This window comes from Mizuhopecten yessoensis, unplaced genomic scaffold (assembly GCF_002113885.1).
Source record: "Mizuhopecten yessoensis strain PY_sf001 unplaced genomic scaffold, ASM211388v2 scaffold11163, whole genome shotgun sequence".
In the NCBI taxonomy this organism is placed as follows: Eukaryota; Metazoa; Mollusca; class Bivalvia; order Pectinida; family Pectinidae; genus Mizuhopecten; species Mizuhopecten yessoensis.
The window spans coordinates 766,932-785,569 of record NW_018408911.1 but is presented as its reverse complement, the minus strand read 5'-3'; the positions used below and the strand labels follow the sequence as shown (position 1 = coordinate 785,569).

Here is an 18,638-nt window from a genome sequence, read left to right as displayed (position 1 = left end):
TAAGCTTTGACCTTGACAGGCTTTGACCTTGAAAGGCTTTGAGCCTGACAGGCTTTGACCTTGACAGGCTTTGAGCCTGACAGGCTTTGACCTTGTCAGGCTTTAACCTTGAAAGGCTTTGACCTTGACAGGCTTTGAGCTTGACAGACCTTGACCTTGACAGGTATGAGGTATGAGACAAGTCTGGTCACAAAGGTGATCAATAGATTGAATGTCACTGGCCATCTGCTCATCAATAGTACAGGTGATTTGTGTCACCGGCGAGTGTTACTAATCACGGAATACTTTGTAAACACCTGTATAATTAGTTAATGCTTTCCACTGTTGTCATCTGGTATCAATAATTCATCAGCATCTGCAGCAGGAACAGGTCAAGACCTATCTGTAGGTATAAAGTATCCAGGTATATCAGGGAAGATTTACCTGTAGAATTTAGCGGAGTCTTAATAGTGGAAGCAACTGTATCAGGAGCACAACTCACCAGCCTTGAGTAATAAAACGATGTGTATGTAGCATTGCTGAGAAGATCTAGCTTTCCACAGGGAGATGTTTTACACACAAAATGCATATATTAATAAAACAAGAGGCCCAGGGGGCACGTATCGCCCACCAGGTGGAACATCATGACCTGTTTTTCATTAGTGAGTGACACATCTGTAATATCAGAACTATTGGATTTTCCTCGCTTTCTTTCTTGACACAAGGTCTTAAAAACAATATCCTAGCTTCCTTTACTCATCAATATTTGAGGTAATTTATTGTTATCATACCAGAATCTGAGTTAACTGACATAGTCTCACAACTACTTGATTTATGATAGCCTTGTCATGGACTTGGTAGGACTCAATATTCAGATTTTATTGATAAGGTTACAACAGAACTAATACAGGAATAGAATAGTTCAGTTGTGGCATTCCTTTCACAGGTTTGCTGACAAGATGTTCTATAGAAAATTCAAATTATCTGGAAGTCCTGTTAGTTTTCCTAATTGATATAAATGGAAATTAGCCAAACATTATGAGCATGGTGAAATAAGTAGAGGAAATGAGGTCTGGATAAGCAATAGGAAAGTAATTGATAACCTACACATCAGAATAACAATTAACTGTACAAATAATTCACAAATGATAAGAGATACTGTACTTATCCGGCAATGCAAGCCTGTGCCTGGTAATAAGCCCACCCATATCTATCGCAATTCAGTATAAATGTGAACAAACGCTATTTTATGTCCTGTAATATGACTGGGGGTGTCAAAATATGCCTGGAGTGTTTATCACAATAAAATGCAATACAGAAAGAATGTACCGTGATATGTTTCCTGATATATCATCATAGAAAAGAGTGCGAAATTTAAAAAAAAATGGTTGTTAGAATGTTATCTCCAATGGATTTGAGATTTGTGTTTCACCAACCATCCATTATGAAATTTCAACTAATTTTCACCAAAAGAAACAACTTGTTTAAAGTTACAGGTGTATCTGTAAGAATGTGAAGTAATTTGCAAAGTTATGAAAACACATAGCAGGTAAGTTGAACTTTTCAGTGGTAGCGATTGCTTTATCACTTTTTTGACGTTTTGACTTGATGTTACCATGACAATATACAGTTTCTTTCTTTTCAAGACTTCACTGCCCATAGTTTCTGTTGAAAAGTCATGCATGGTTTTCCTACTTTTCACGTTTTTAAATCCATACTCTTCTTTTGCTTATAATTGTTTTCTTTAAGTCTTTCCCCAATTCCTACATTCTTACCTTTGACCTTTATCCCTTAACTCGTCTTTTTATAGTTTACTCATTGGTGGCTAGACTGGCTTTAAGTCCACATGAAATATTTTTTTCTATGCACTTTAACAAATTTAATATGTGTTGATTATGTCTATAATATACTTGCTCAAGTCCATATTTTGACAGGATAAGACGTGATAATCTTTGAGACTGACAGCCAAAGTCTACATCATAACCAACATAATCTCTATTGGATCTGACAGGAGACATTATAAATGATGCCACATGTGGTGACAGCAGACATCATACAGAGTCCCAAATGTGGTTACAGGAAACATCACACATGGTACCAAATTTCAGGTTACAGGAAATGTTATGACAGGTGCCACATGTAATGACAGGAGAAATCATACAGGATGCCACATGTGGTTACAGGAAACATCATACAGGTTCCCAAATGGCAGGTTACAGGAGATATTATGACAGGTGCCACATGTGGTGACAGGAGATATACAGGGTGCTACATGTGGTTACAGGAAACATCATACAGGGTGCTAAATGTCAGATTCATGAGATGTTATGACAGGTGCCACATGTGGTGACAGGAGATATACAGGGTGACACATGTGGTTACAGGAAACATCACACAGGGTCCCAAATGTCAGATTACAGGAGATATTATGACAGGTGCCACATGTAGGTGCACTTACTTGTAAAGAACACCTTATTTCACTCACAATTTTATGACATTTGATCAAGATGCCTTTTCTTTTGTTTTCTACTCGATTCCTGTTGTCAGTTTTCATACCTGCTTCTAACCCTGATTTTGTCATTTTGTGTTAACACACTGGGATAAAAAAGGGTTTTAGAGCAATAAGTTAAAAGTCCACAAAAGGATGAACATTGTGTCATAAAACCAGGACATACCAATGGACCTAGGAGAAGTAGCATGTGTTCTCCTTACCATTACATAGTACCACCATAATGTAGAGATGGTAAGGTCAAATGTCAAGTTGGATAGCATTACCAACAGTCTGGCAAAATGTCAACCAACTCGTTTGTCGATATGCTTTTAAATGTTACAGCAGACATTCCGATATTTACATGGATACAACGTACATAATTCGTCACAACATTCAGCTTCGCTTGGTTAAAACACCATTTTGTACTTAATCTGTATTGATTTTATTTATCAAAAAACAAACTTGTTTTTTACTTTAAAATAATGAATCCCTAACCATGCACTTTTATTTGTAAATTCCAATATATTTTTTTCAGTTGCTCTCTGTAAAGTTTCTATGTTGAATTATCACTAAGGTTAATCAAACTTTAAAGGCTTGCTTCTTTAAATTTATTCATATTCAAAGAGTTTTTTTAAAGTGTCCCAAATAATGCAACATTCAACATCACCTTAACTCAAGATGTCTGCACTAAACTATGTAAATAATCTATATTTTTTGCAGAATTGAGTTTGGTGTGATTGATGTTCAAGGCAGTATTGGGTTTTGTACGGATGATGACGTACGAATACACTCATTGGTGAAAAGTGTTCCAGAAGAAAATACAATTATAAAAGTTATTCAATTATAGATTAGTGGTACCAGCAGTCCCGTATAATGGCCACGGCACCTCCATAAAACACGGGTAATCTCATTGGCTGTGCAAGAACAGTCTTACCTAAGGCGCGCACAAGAGCTTGGCGCATACCTCACACGATCACGACAATGCGAACACCTTCCTTCATACCGTACTGTCCCAATGTATACTGATCAATGAATATGGCAGGCTGGTTGCCAAAAACAAACTACAATCATTTTATTGTTACATGAACAAAACCAAATATCATCAATGGATGTGGTTGTGTAATACTATCCAGTTACTCATGCAAACTTTCCTACTTCTTGATACAGTACATTTCACCTAATATCACGTCGGTTAATGTCACTGTTCGGTTATTATCATGTATTTTTGATGCACCGTTTTTCCTGCTATATAATCTATGCAATTCAATTCTTTTATTATCACCTGATTTTATGTCGATTTCTCTTAATATCACTTTATTTTGGCCACTGTCACAAAAAAAATACAGGTAAATGACTGTAATGTTTAATGATAAATGCCCTGGGGATCTTCTGTCACACCTGGACGCGTTATGTAAACAACTTTCGGCATTAAGAATAGGAAGGACAATGTGGTTTGTCGAATTCTGTGTTCCCTGACATCTTCTGATTTCATCTATTATAATTGTATCACAAAATCTGATGGATACAGTAACCATGGCAACATTACAACACTGTAATCATTGCAACACTACAACATTGTAACTATGGCAGCACTTTAAGACATACATTACCTTATCATTATCACCTAAGTTTGAGGGATTACAGATTCAGTTAAGCCTATATAAAACTATTAAGTAAAACAACCATCAGGTATTAAACCTAAGTCTTATCACTGCAAGTCCAGGTAAGTTTGAAGAGTATAAAATGTCACCTGTCCAGGTAAGTTTGAAGAATATAAACTGCCGCCTGTCCAGGTAAGCTTGTAAACCTTATTTTGTATTATAGTTCCTCAGTGTTTAATTCTTTTGGGCCACATTTAGTTCCACAAGACTAATTCCTAAAGTCCCATAGGAGATGGTGGTAACTGACCCTCCAGTCTTCATTAAATTTATTCAACATAATTTGGCCTGAAACTCCTTGATATCTGTCTCCTTACAAAATGTAGTGATTTATGTCAGAGCTATCTCCATTTATGATTTAAATTACCTCATCTAATGCTCAGGTAATGCAGAATTATTTCCTCATTATATATCATTTATGTTCTTCTGAACTTTTCAAAGGTGTCATTAATTTAATGAACAAAGTCCAAGTTACAATATTATATAACATATCTTATGATGTTCCTACAGCAGAACTCTTTAGAAATGCAGATACAAAACAGATTAATAAGGTACCATATATTCTGAAGTTTTACATTTCTATTTTGTGTAATAACATTGACAAACATGCAGGGTCTTACACAAACCTCATATCTAGAACTGGAAATATCCATGTACTTTTGAAAGTAAGCAAGGGACCATTTCTGAAAGTGTTAACTTCATTTCTAAGTAATGAGAATTGTGCTGTAAGGTGACAAAGCCTATTACAGCAAGCAAGTTGTATGTGGTAAGGTTGAGAAAACAACCCACTCCCAAAGGAAGTCCCGTACACTCCCAAAGGAAGTCCTGTACACTCCCAAAGGAAGTCCCGTACACTCCCAAAGGAAGTCCCATACACTCCCAAAGGAAGTCCTATACACTCCCAAAGGAAGTCCTGTACACTCCCAAAGGAAGTCCCGTACACTCCCAAAGGAAGTCCCATACACTCCCAAAGGAAGTCCTGTACAATCTCAAAGGAAGTCCCATACTCTCCCAAAGGAAGTCCCGTACACTCCCAAAGGAAGTCCCGTACCCTCCCAAAGGAAGACCCGTATTTGTCCCCAACACTGTATGAGGTAAGGGTGAGAAAACAACCCACTCCCAAAGGAAGTCCCATATTTGTCCCCAACACTGTATGAGGTAAGGGTGAGAGAACAACCCACTCCCAAAGGAAGTCCCGTATTTGTCCTCAACACTGTATGAGGTAAGGGTGAGAAAACAACCCACTCCCAAAGGAAGTCCCATATTTGTCCCCAACGCTGTATGAGGTAAGGGTGAGAAAACAACCCACTCCCAAAGGAAATCCCGTACACTCCCAAAGGAAGTCCTGTATTTGTCCACAACACTGTATGAGGTAAGGGTGAGAAAACAACCCTCTCCCAAAGGAAGTCCTGTACACTCCCAAAGGAAGTCCTGTACAATCTCAAAGGAAGTCCCATAAACTCCCAAAGGAAGTCCCGTACACTCCCAAAGGAAGTCCTGAACAATCTCAAAGGAAGTCCCATACACTCCCAAAGGAAGTCCCGTACTCTCCCAAAGGAAGTCCCATATTTGTCCCCAACGCTGTATGAGGTAAGGGTGAGAAAACAACCCACTCCCAAAGGAAATCCCGTACACTCCCAAAGGAAGTCCTGTATTTGTACCCAACACTGTATGAGGTAAGGGTGAGAAAACAACCGACTCCCAAAGGAAGTCCCGTATTTGCCCTCAACACTGTATGAGGTAAGGGTGAGAAAAAAAACCACTCCCAAAGGAAGTCCCGTATTTGTCCCGAACACTGTATGAGGTAAGGGTGAGAAAACAACCCACTCCCAAAGGAAGTCCCGTACACTCCCAAAGGAAGTCCCGTACACTCCCAAAGGAAGTCCTGTACACTCCCAAAGGAGTCCTGTACACTCCCAAAGGAAGTCCTATACACTCCCAAAGGAGTCCCGTACACTCCCAAAGGAAGTCCTGTACACTCCCAAAGGAAGTCCTGTACACTCCCAAAGGAAGTCCTATACACTCCCAAAGGAGTCCCGTACACTCCCAAAGGAAGTCCTGTACACTCCCAAAGGAAGTCCTGTACACTCCCAAAGGAAGTCCTGTACACTCCCAAAGGAGTCCCGTACACTCCCAAAGGAAGTCCTGTACACTCCCAAAGGAGTCCCGTACACTCCCAAAGGAAGTCCTATACACTCCCAAAGGAAGTCCCGTACACTCCCAAAGGAGTCCCGTACACTCCAAAAGGAAGTCCTGTACACTCCCAAAGGAGTCCCGTACACTCCCAAAGGAAGTCCTGTATTTGTCCCCAACACTGTATGAGGTAAGGGTGAGAAAACAACCCACTCCCAAAGGAAGTCCCGTATTTGTCCCCAACACTGTATGAGGTAAGGGTGAGAAAACAACCCACTCCCAAAGGAAGACCGGTATTTGTCCCCAACACTGTATGAGGTAAGGGTGAGAAAACAACCCACTCCCAAAGGAAGACCCGTATTTGTCCCCAACACTGTATGAGGTAAGGGTGAGAAAACAACCCACTCCCAAAGGAAGACCGGTATTTGTCCCCAACACTGTATGAGGTAAGGGTGAGAAAACAACCGACTCCCAAAGGAAGTCCCGTATTTGTCCTCAACACTGTATGAACTAAGGGTGAGAAAACAACCCACTCCCAAAGGAAGTCCCGTACACTCCCAAAGGAAGTCCTGTATTTGTCCCCAACACTGTATGAGGTAAGGGTGAGAAAACAACCCACTCCCAAAGGAAGACCGGTATTTGTCCCCAACACTGTATGAGGTAAGGGTGAGAAAACAACCGACTCCCAAAGGAAGTCCCGTATTTGTCCTCAACACTGTATGAACTAAGGGTGAGAAAACAACCCACTCCCAAAGGAAGTCCCGTACACTCCCAAAGGAGGTCCTATACACTCCCAAAGGATGTCCCGTACACTCCCAAAGGAAGTCCTGTATTTGTCCTCAACACTGTATGAGGTAAGGGTGAGAAAACAACCCACTCCCCAAGGAAGTCCCGTACACTCCCAAAGGTAGTCCTGTATTTGTCCCCAACACTGTATGAGGTAAGGGTGAGAAAACAACCCACTCCCTAGGAAGTCTCGTATTTGTCCCCAACACTGTATGAGGTAAGGGTGAGAAAACAACCCACTCCCAAAGGAAGTCTCGTATTTGTCCCCAACACTGTATAAGGTAAGGGTGAGAAAACAACCCACTCCCAAAGGAAGTCCCGTATTTGTCCTGAACACTGTATGAGGTAAGGGTGAGAAAACAACCCACACCCAAAGGAAGTCCTGTACACTCCAAAAGGAAGTCCCGTATTTGTCCTCAACACTGTATGAGGTAAGGGTGAAAAAACAACCCATGTACTCCCAAAGGAAGTCCCGTATTTGTCCCCAACACTGTATGAGGTAAGGGTGAGAAAACAACCCATGTACTCCCAAAGGAAGTCGCGTATTTGTCCCCAACACTGTATGAGGGAAGGGTGAGAAAACAACCCACTCCCAAAGTAAGTCCCGTACACTCCCAAAGGAGGTCCTATACACTCCCAAAGGATGTCCCGTACACTCCCAAAGGAAGTCCTGTATTTGTCCTCAACACTGTATGAGGTAAGGGTGAGAAACCACCTCACCCCCAAAGGAAGTCCCGTACACTCCCAAAGGAGGTCCTATACACTCCCAAAGGATGTCCCGTACACTCCCAAAGGAAGTCCTGTAATTGTCCCCAACACTGTATGAGGTAAAGGTGAGAAAACAACCCACGTACTCCCAAAGGAAGTCCAGTATTGGTCCCCAACACTGGATGAGGTAAGGGTGAGAAAACAACCCACGTAGTCCCAAAGGAAGTCCAGTATTTGTCCCCAACACTGTATGAGGTAAGGGTGAGAAAACAACCCACGTACTCCCAAAGGAAGTCCAGTATTTGTCCCCAACACTGTATGAGGTAAGGGTGAGAAAACAACCCACGTACTCCCAAAGGAAGTCCAGTATTTGTCCTGAACACTGTATGAGGTAAGGGGTAGAAAAAAACCACTCCCAAAGGAAGTCCCGTATTTGTCCCCAACACGGTATGAGGTAAGGGTGAGAAAACAACCCACTCCCAAAGGAAGTCCAGTATTTGTCCTCAACACTGTATGAGGTAAGGGTTAGAAAAAAAACACTCCCAAAGGAAGTCCAGTATTTGTCCTCAACACTGTATGCGATACATGCCTACAATGCATTGTGTACTGGTGAACAAATAAAGCCTAATTTTCTGCACATGAATAATGGAAGAATTATTTTGATGAAACAATACAGATATAAAGGTTATAAATCCAGCATCCTATGTCAATAACATGAAGATGGGCATGGCATACCCAACATGTGTAAAAGTGTCAATAATCGTATCACTCCAACAGTATCCAAGTTACAGAACGCTGAAACACGCCTACTCAAATATAACTTAATCGCAAAGTTTGGGGGCAATTTCAAATGAAACATAAAATATGTATTTCTTGAGATTCTTTGTAAATCATTTATTAAGGGATTATATTGATATTTCTTTTGTACCAATTCTCCTGTGGAGGTGTACCGATATATCAGCAAATTAGCTGCTGGAAACATCCCCAAGTAGTTAATATGCTATATTGAAACCTTTCCCAGTAATGTGATTTATGTACAGCGTAGGCTACCATACGATTAATGATATTATTTCTCAATTGAATCACTGCTAGTAATACAATTACAGATATTGAACATACACACATAACACAATAGCTATACATCGGGGACCAAGGCTGAGATAAAGCTAATAGTTTCTGTTTCTCTAAATAAAATATATTTTTATTTCAGAATTCATGACGAGGGAATACTTAGGTGAATAAAGGTATTTACTGAGAATCTTTTCAAATCTTAAAACCTGTTTGTTTAAAAAAAATCAATATTTGAACTTTTCTACAGTCTAACTGGGAGGAAATTTGTCCTCAAATTTTTAGAACTACCAGAGTATTAGTTTAAACCATCTGAAGCTGTCCCTGATCCTATCAATAAGACATTTCCTCAGCACTTTTTACCAACAGCCACAGGTTTAGGTGACCTGCCACAACACCAACAGCCAAAGGTTTAGGTGACCTGCCACAACACCAACAGCCACAGGTTTAGGTGACCTGTCACAATACCAACAGCCACATGTTTAGGTGACCTGCCACAACACCAACAGCCACAGGTTAAGGTGACCTGCCACAACACCAACAGCCACATGTTTAGGTGACCTGCCACAACACCAACAGCCACAGGTTTAGGTGACCTGCCACAACACCAACAGCCACAGGTTTAGGTGACCTGCCACAACACCAACAGCCACAGGTTTAGGTGACCTGCCACAACACCAACAGCCACAGGTTTAGGTGACCTGCCACAACACCAACAGCCACAGGTTTAGGTGACCTGCCACAACACCAACAGCCACAGGTTTAGGTGACCTGCCACAACACCAACAGCCACAGGTTTAGGTGACCTGCCACAACACCAACAGCCACAGGTTTAGGTGACCTGCCACAACACCAACAGCCACAGGTTTAGGTGACCTGCCACAACACCAACAGCCACAGGTTTAGGTGACCTGCCACAACACCAACAGCCACAGGTTTAGGTGACCTGCCACAACACCAACAGCCACAGGTTTAGGTGACCTGCCACAACACCAACAGCCACAGGTTTAGGTGACCTGCCACAACACCAACAGCCACAGGTTTAGGTGACCTGCCACAACACCAACAGCCACAGGTTTAGGTGACCTGCCACAACACCAACAGCCAAAGGTTTAGGTGACCTGCCACAACACCAACAGCCAAAGGTTTAGGTGACCTGCCACAACACCAACAGCCACAGGTTTAGGTGACCTGCCACAACACCAACAGCCACAGGTTTAGGTGACCTGCCACAACATCTTAAATTCTGTAGTTATTAGATAGATGACACAATATAGTGTTGATACTACTGATACCATAGTTTCCTTTCATTATTTGATGTCTCTTGCACATAATGCAGCTGTAACGCTGGAACAAGGCAACATACATGTATGTCACCCTCCAGTTCATTGTTTGTTCGTGCTAAAGTTGCACTATTGTCAGAGCTAGACTGCTTCACACAGAGACATCTGTTTTGGATAGAATTTATTATTCTAGTCTGTTTGGTAAGAGGAAGCACTGTAGACACTGAGGACTTTAAGGACGTGTATATATACGTAGTTTGTCACGTCTAAACAACTGTAATGTAACCGTATTACCATCACTGGTATATAATGCATTTTTAAAGTACAGGCAACCAGTAACATGTTTCATGTCACATAAAAGCTGAAAATCAAAAATATATTTTAGGGATTTCAAAAGGGAAACATGGCTCTGATTTGTACGCTTTGTAAACATGTTGGTCAAATCCCAAGTGTAAGATGTCTTCATGGACGGTTCAATGATAAAATTCAAAGAACTTTTTTGTTAAGGACGTCATAAAAGCATTGCTGTTGGTTTCAATGAGAGAACAGGGAAGATGATCATATTGAGCTAGGTAAGAGTAGAGTAAAACTGCAATCCAATATGGACTTGTAGTCGTAGACCAGTCTATCATTTTTAAATTACCCAGAATCCCCATTGCATGACATCCCATTGTGTGACAGTTAGCATTTTCATTTGTTTTGATATTTTATTTGACAACATTCTAGTTTTGCTGAGAAATGCTTTTTGTAAATTTCCCATTAAACAATACTCCAGTTATCCATCAAATAACACTTCATTTACCACTAAATATCTCTGTACACTTAATTTACATACACAAAATACTCAGATTACCACCAAATACCATAACCTGTACACTTTACATACACAAAACACTCAGTTTACCACTAAATACCATTACCTGTACACTTTACATACACAAAGTACTCAGTTTACCACTAAATACCATTACCTGTACACTTAACATACACAAAACACTCAGTTTACCACTAAATACAATTACCTGTACACTTTACATACACAAAACACTCAGTTTGCCACTAAATACCATTACCTGTATACTTTACATACACAAAATACTCAGTTTACCACTAAATACCATTATATTTACCTGTATACTTTACATACACAAAATACTCAGTTTACCACTAAATACCATTACCTGTACACTTTACATACACAAAGTACTCAGTTTACCACTAAATTCCATTACCTGTACACTTAACATACACAAAACACTCAGTTTACCACTAAATACAATTCCCTGTACACTTTACATACACAAAACACCCAGTTTACCACTAAATTCCTTTACCTGTACTCTTTACATACACAAAACACCCAGTTTACCACTAAATTCCTTTACCTGTACTCTTTACATACACAAAACACCCAGTTTACCACTAAATTCCTTTACCTGTACTCTTTACATACACAAAACACCCAGTTTACCACTAAATACCATTACCTGTACACTTTACATACACAAAACATTTAGTTTACCACTAATATCATTATCTGTACACTTTACATACACAAAATACTCAGTTTATCACTAAATACCATTACCTGTACACTTTACATACACAAAATACTCAGTTTACCACTAAATACCATTACCTGTACACTTTACATACACAAAACACCCAGTTTACCACTAAATCCCATTACCTGTACACTTTACATACACAAAACACCCAGCTTACCACTAAATACCATTACCTGTACACTTTACATACACAAAACACTCATTTTCTAGGGAATATGGAAGCATGTTTCTGTGAATTCTTTTACTCATTTACATCATGTTTGAAGCAAATTATTTTAGTGTATCACATGTTAATTTCTTGGTCATTGATTGTATAAGCACCCTGGTCTTGTTCAGTTAAGTACCAAGTCTTTCTTGACTACAGGGTACTGTACTTGGCGACGGACAATATAGTGCCTACAGGTATAAGAGTGACACGTCGAGCTTTGCCCCTTGTCATAGGGGGCGCTGTCAATTCTACTTTCATTTCAAGTTTCTGTTCTGCTATAGCATCAGAAACCTGATTCAAAAGAGAAAATTTGGATTTGTTTGTAGAGGTACAACAAGTAGAAAACAAAACGAACAATCGAATTTACCACAACTGTATTTAGACAGTTTGGGCAAGAAAGGGGAATATGAAACAACAGTTTACCAGTGATAACCTAATAAGTTGAACAATTTATTGGAAAAAGAAAGAACTATATTCCAAGGGTTAACAGATTGCAATCAGCCTAGGCTGCAAGGTAATTATAAGGTGCCATGCGATGTACTAAATCTATTATGTTCCTTGCTCTCGGAAACATTTCTAGCTCTGTCTGGGAAGGCAGAGGGGCCAACCCATAGATTGAAGTGATATAGTACTTATCATACTATTCAGACAGGAAGTGCTGACTTTAAATCTTGTGACTATGCCGTGGCAGACTGTACTGAGTGACCTAATTAAATCTCAGACTTACGTCTTACTCAAGGAAAGCAAAAATTGGAGAGCCATCAATTACAATGATTCAAAGTCAATGTTTTCCCAAGAACAGTGTGAATTTATTACCAGAGCAAACTGCAGCTAAAATGCATAGATTCGTTAATTATTAAACCCAATATTTCTTGATTATCCCTGCTGGAAGCTTAACATTAAATCAAACTTATTTTCATTACAGGAATTACAAGTAATTTAAATCAACTGTTGCCCTTAAATTTCAAAGAACCCCATTGATTTTCAACAATCTCATACAAACTTCACAGAGGTACACTGCCAATATGGGACCCAGTCTGTGAAATACCCAGCACTATCACTACTGAGGGGTTTAGTCTTCATCCTGGCTCTGCCTGAACTCTGTGAAAAACTATATGTTTCAGGAAAGGCGACCGAGGTACAAAGGAACAAAACTTGATACCATAGACACATTATAAAAACATAAACCGTCTATCATCATTGGTCAATATTCTCAATGTCTTCTTCCCAAGAGAGAAACTATTGTCTACAAAAGAAATTCCATCTCAATTTTATAAAGCAGTATTTGTATGTTTTCTAAATAGCTATATATATTATTTTCAATTTTATTTCTATTTATCTTCACTTAGAATATATGACAATGATTTGTATTTACAGAAGTGCCCATAGAGGGCAAGTAGTGCCAGGGACATCTGAGAAAGATATCACCCTAGTGAAAAAATAACACTTTTAAATGGCATCTTTGGAACTCTTCTTTCAGATGACATCGGTAGATCTTAGAAAATAGGAATAGTTTAGCAATTTCACTTGTTGAAAATGTTCAATTTTAGGGTCTGAAATAGGGAGAGTTGGTAAGTATTAAGTATATAGCATAAACATCATTCTGTTCACTTCCGTTTTTATTGTTCCATACAAGTCATGGAATATAAATGTTAATTTCAAGCTCTTTGCTTCAGAGGTCTTTTTACTGATGATGTTTATAGGAATTTAAGAACTTTTTTTGATTCTGGAAAAACACGCTTAGTGATTCATATCTTTTTAACAATGAAATATTATCGAAGTGTGGTGGGTGGCCATATTTAATCAATGAATTGCTGATTTTAAGCAAAGCTACAAAAAATCTATATTTGAGATGCTTAAATGGCAACCTTATCACAAACAGGGCTATCAGATGACTAAAGTGTGATGTGTCGTTAACGCTGAACAGACCAATTTTCTCATGACAACGATCTGCCCTAATCTTTTAGCAAGCGCATTATGGTTGGTAAATATTAGCTGTTTATCCTTAACTAATTGGCTTTTTTTCTGGAACTGCGGGCAATAGCCTCAGACATGAAGATCAGGGAGGATTCAAGTGTTTGTTGCATTATGTAATGTACTTCAAGTCAGGGATAAATGTTGCATAACCTGTCACTATCTGTCAGAATCTGTGACCTTTAGGTAGAGTTCCAGCAGTCTGCATTGTACCTCTAACTAACACTGTTCCATTTTATTTACCATTTCTCCGACTTGGAACTCTTTCCCATCTTCTATAGCAAAGAGTCATATATGAAGGATATGTATAAAGCCCAACAAGAGTGATTGATATAAGTTGAAATAACCTGTTTCATAATTGTTGTAAAACAAGAGGCCCAATGGGCCTGCATCGCTCACCTGGTATTAATCTCACGCTTGTAATCTTAAAAGTGGACTAAAATACAGCTGCAGGCAAAATATCAGTGTTTCATTCATAAGAACCTATTAAAAGATTTAAACATATGACACCTGTGACCTTGAATGTTGAACAAGGACATTATAATATTAGGTTGAACAGAGTTTATAGTCTTCCAACCCAGCATGCTTCTGGAAAAATATCATTACCCTGGACCTTTTGGTTATACAGAACAAATCATTTTAATATTTAAACATATATTGCCCCCTGTGACCTTGAATATGGGTGAAGGTCATTCACTTGGTAGTCCTTCATCCAGCATGTTAATGGCCAAATATCATGACCCTTGGCCTTTTGCTTATTAAGAAGAATTAAGTCATTCAATGGTTTTAAACCCCTGTGACTATATATATATATATGTCAAGGTCATTCATTTTAACTTGGTAGTCCTTCATCCCAGTATGTTACTGGCATTATCCTAGGCCTCTTGGTTATTCAGAAGAAATTGTTTAAAGGTTAAGAACATATTTGACCCTGTGACCTTGAAAAAAGATGAATGTCATTTATTTGAACAAACTTTATAGCCCTTCATCCCAGCATGCTACAAGCCAAATATCATCACCCTAGGCCTATTGGTTATTCAGAAGAAGTTGTTTAAATGTTTTTAACACATTTGACCCCTGTGACCTTGAATATAAGTCAAGGTCATTTATTTGAAAAATCCTGGCAGCCCTTCATCCCAGCATGTTACCGGCCACATATTATCACCCTAGGCCTCTCAGTTATTCAGAAGAAGTTGTTTAAAAGATGTTAACATATTTGACCCCTGTGACCTTGAATATAAGGCAAGGTCATTTATTTGAACAAACTTGGTAGCCCTTCATCCCAGCATGTTACTGGCAAACTATCATCACCCTAGGCCTCTTGGTTATTCAGAAGAAATTATTTAAATGTTTTTAACATATTTAACCCCTGTGACCTTGAATATAAGGCAAGGTCATTTATTTGAACAAACTTGGTAGTCCTTCATCCCAGCATGCTACAGCCCCACTATCAGTACCCTGGGCCTTTTGGTTATTGAGAAGAAGGTGTTTGAAGATTTTAACATATTTGACCCCTGTGACCTTGAATATAAGGCAAGGTCATTTATTTGAACAAACTTGGTAGCCCTTCATCCCAGCATGTTACTGGCAAACTATCATCACCCTAGGCCTCTTGGTTATTCAGAAGAAATTATTTAAATGTTTTTAACATATTTAACCCCTGTGACCTTGAATATAAGTCAAGGTCATTTATTTGAAAATCCTGGTAGCCCTTCATCCCAGCATGCTACAGGCCCAATATCAGTACCCTGGGCCTTTTGGTTATTGAGAAGAAGTAGTTTGAAGGTTTTAACATATTTGACCCCTGTGACCTTGAAAGTGGATCAAGGTCATTCATTTTAAAAAACTTTGTAGCCCTTCATCCCAGCATACTTCTTGCCAAATATCATCAGCCTGGGCTTCTTGGTTATTCAGAAAAAGTTGTTTGAAGTAAAATGTTGACGCCGGACGGCCGGACGCCGGACGCCACACCACCTTTGGGCCAGGTAAGCTAAAAACAGAAGGTTGTATTGACAGATCAGTGTACTAAGCAGCCTTTTTATGTATGTTAATTGAGCACACCCATTCTTCTCTAGAAATATACTGGGGTACACTTATAGGGCAGGTGTGCTTATTATGTTTAATATGGTAGAGGTATTTGAACCCCAGACCACTGGCTCATAAAGCAGGAAGCTAAACAACCACACTACTTGTCATGATATCTGTTATATTTTAATACTCTTCAGCAACATCACTGGGAATATTTTCAAAATTTCCAAACTCTCTAAAAAGACAAATTTTATATAGTATTTGTTGAAAGAATATTGAGGAAATAAACTTCACATAACAGTTCAATACCCATAAACAGCAGAAAAGTTGTAGGACTCTCTACCTTAATGGGCATGTTTAAAATATGTTAAAAGAGTTAAAAGTTGCCACATCCGAAAATCTAACATTTCATGTAAATATTGTCTACAAAATAAACCATTACATCCCAGAACTCACAACCAATATGTAAAATTATGTTATCTAACATCTTGTACATAAGTTCAAAGCTTGTTATCCTTTTTTTGCTAAATATCTAGCTTTAATGACAAGATCAATCTCATAAAAGTTCATTTTAATTTAAAATCATCTACTAATCCTTTGATATTTCACTCCTAACATGACGTACCTAACTAAAACCATAATTGTGCCACAGGTGTTGTGTCACTTTCGTATTTAATTTTAACGAAAACAATGTAAGCCATAAGTAGAAAAAGAAAGTACTTGAAATTCCTTTGTGATAAGGGAACTGTGACTTAGTTTGTTTGAGCTAAGCTAGTAAAATGTTGACCATTGAATTTTCTGATGGCAGCGGACAAATAATTCAACAAGAGGCCCATGTGCCTTAACGGTCACCTGATCTATTGATACAGAGAGTTGATTCTGTTTCTAACATGAACAGAAATATTATTCAAAGTGGCAAAAAAACAATAAAATCACCTTATTCAATATCTAGCATACAGATTTAGGACTGAAAAGTATATGAAACTAGCACCTCTGATTCTAAGCAAGGAAAATGAAGAAATTTTAGCACACTGACTTCTTTTGGCCCCACCCTACAGCCCTTGGGAGTAGGGCTGGCTCAAAACTTTCACAGTATCAAACTATCAACTCACGGTTATAATTCTATAATAAATTTTGCCCCCCCCCTCGTTCCCGAGCGGGTAAATGTGAAACCCCAGGGTCATAAACGTTAAGACCCTTCCATCTATGAAGAGTGTTTGATTCTACCATATCTGGGTCTTTGAGAAGAGGATTTTTGAAATTTCAATCAATTCAACCCTTTTTGGCCCCACCCATCAACCCCGGGGGGTCAGTCAGGGCTCATATGTGCATACCATCAAACTGCTATCCAATACTGATAATGTTAACCCAAATTGAATTACTTCCAATGGAAATTAAACAAATGTTGGTCCAAAATATGATTTCCCTATATAAACTATAGTGAAGTTTACCCCCTCCCCAGGGGCTGGGGACCAAATCAGCCACTATTTTTGTTGACCTTTGGCCATGGAAGGTTTCTGCAAAATTTCATTGAAATTGGTGCAGGGGTTTTGGAGAAGAAGTCGAAAATGTAAATTGTTTACGGACGGACGCCGGACGCCGGACAACACCGGACGTCGATCTCATCAAGCTTTAAAATTATTTATTTCCTACACTGAGAGCAGGACGTCTGCCTTTTGCCTTGTTTGCCCTTTTAAAACTGTAAGCCTGTCACCTACTCTCTGTAATCAATGCTCATTTGTCAACAGACGTACTAAATTGTACAAAATCATTATACCACTGAGCAACCTAGACAACTGCTTATAGGACATATTAATCTGTGTGAGAAATGATCAATTTCTTGTCAACCAGGATGCACCTTGGTATAGGAAATGGTATATCAGGAAACTCACTGGTGGTTCTATAAACATTGGTTTAGAAAATTATATTTTGAGAAAGTCACCAGTGGTCCTTAACATTTTGTTAGAAAAGATATTTTGAAAAACTCAAGAATTGATAAGTCCTTAATATTATGCAACAAATAATATTTTGAGTAACTCACCTGCAGTCCTCTAGTAACATTGCATAAGAAATTGATTTTTTTGAGAACCCCATCAGTGGTCCTTATAACACTGTTAGAAATTCTATTTTGATAAACTCACCGCTGCTCCTTAACATTGCATTGGAAATGATATAAAAAAAAAACTCAACAGTGAAACTTCTTTATCATTATTGTGCAAGAAATAACATTTTGAGTAACTCATCTGCCGTCCTCTAGTAACATTGCATTAAAAATGATGTTTTTGAGAAATACAGCAGTGGTCCTTAACATGTTGCAAGAAATTATATTTTAATAAACTCACCGGTGGTCCTTAACACTGTGTAAGAAATGACATTTGAAAAATTAGATTGTGATTTCTAACACAAAAAGAACAATCTATCAAGGGAATCTGACCAACTGCTTATTGCAGCACGATATACAGGTAAAACAGTGCCAACAACAAAATCAATGCTATATATATATGGAACAATAAATTTAATATTGTACAAAAGCAATTATCCGGGCAAGGTCGAAAGTCAGTATTTGCCTTATATACAAAATGTAAAAATATGAATTTAAATTGCCATACTTTGATTAAACTTTTTGACACATATGTTACCAGTATACTGTGTTACGCATCTGAGGTATGGGGCTCGTGCAAAGGCATAGATATTGAGAAAGTTCACCTGGAATTTTGCAAAAGGATATTATGTGTTAAGAATACAACATGTAAT

The 18,638-nt window shown here is 38.7% G+C and overlaps 1 protein-coding gene across 10 annotated transcripts in view; it reads right to left on the bottom strand.

Annotated features, from left to right (window-relative positions):
* The window catches only part of LOC110467166 (otoferlin-like), a 250,887-nt gene that overhangs the window by 212,939 nt on the left and 19,310 nt on the right, over positions 1-18,638 (bottom strand). The window lies entirely within an intron of this gene.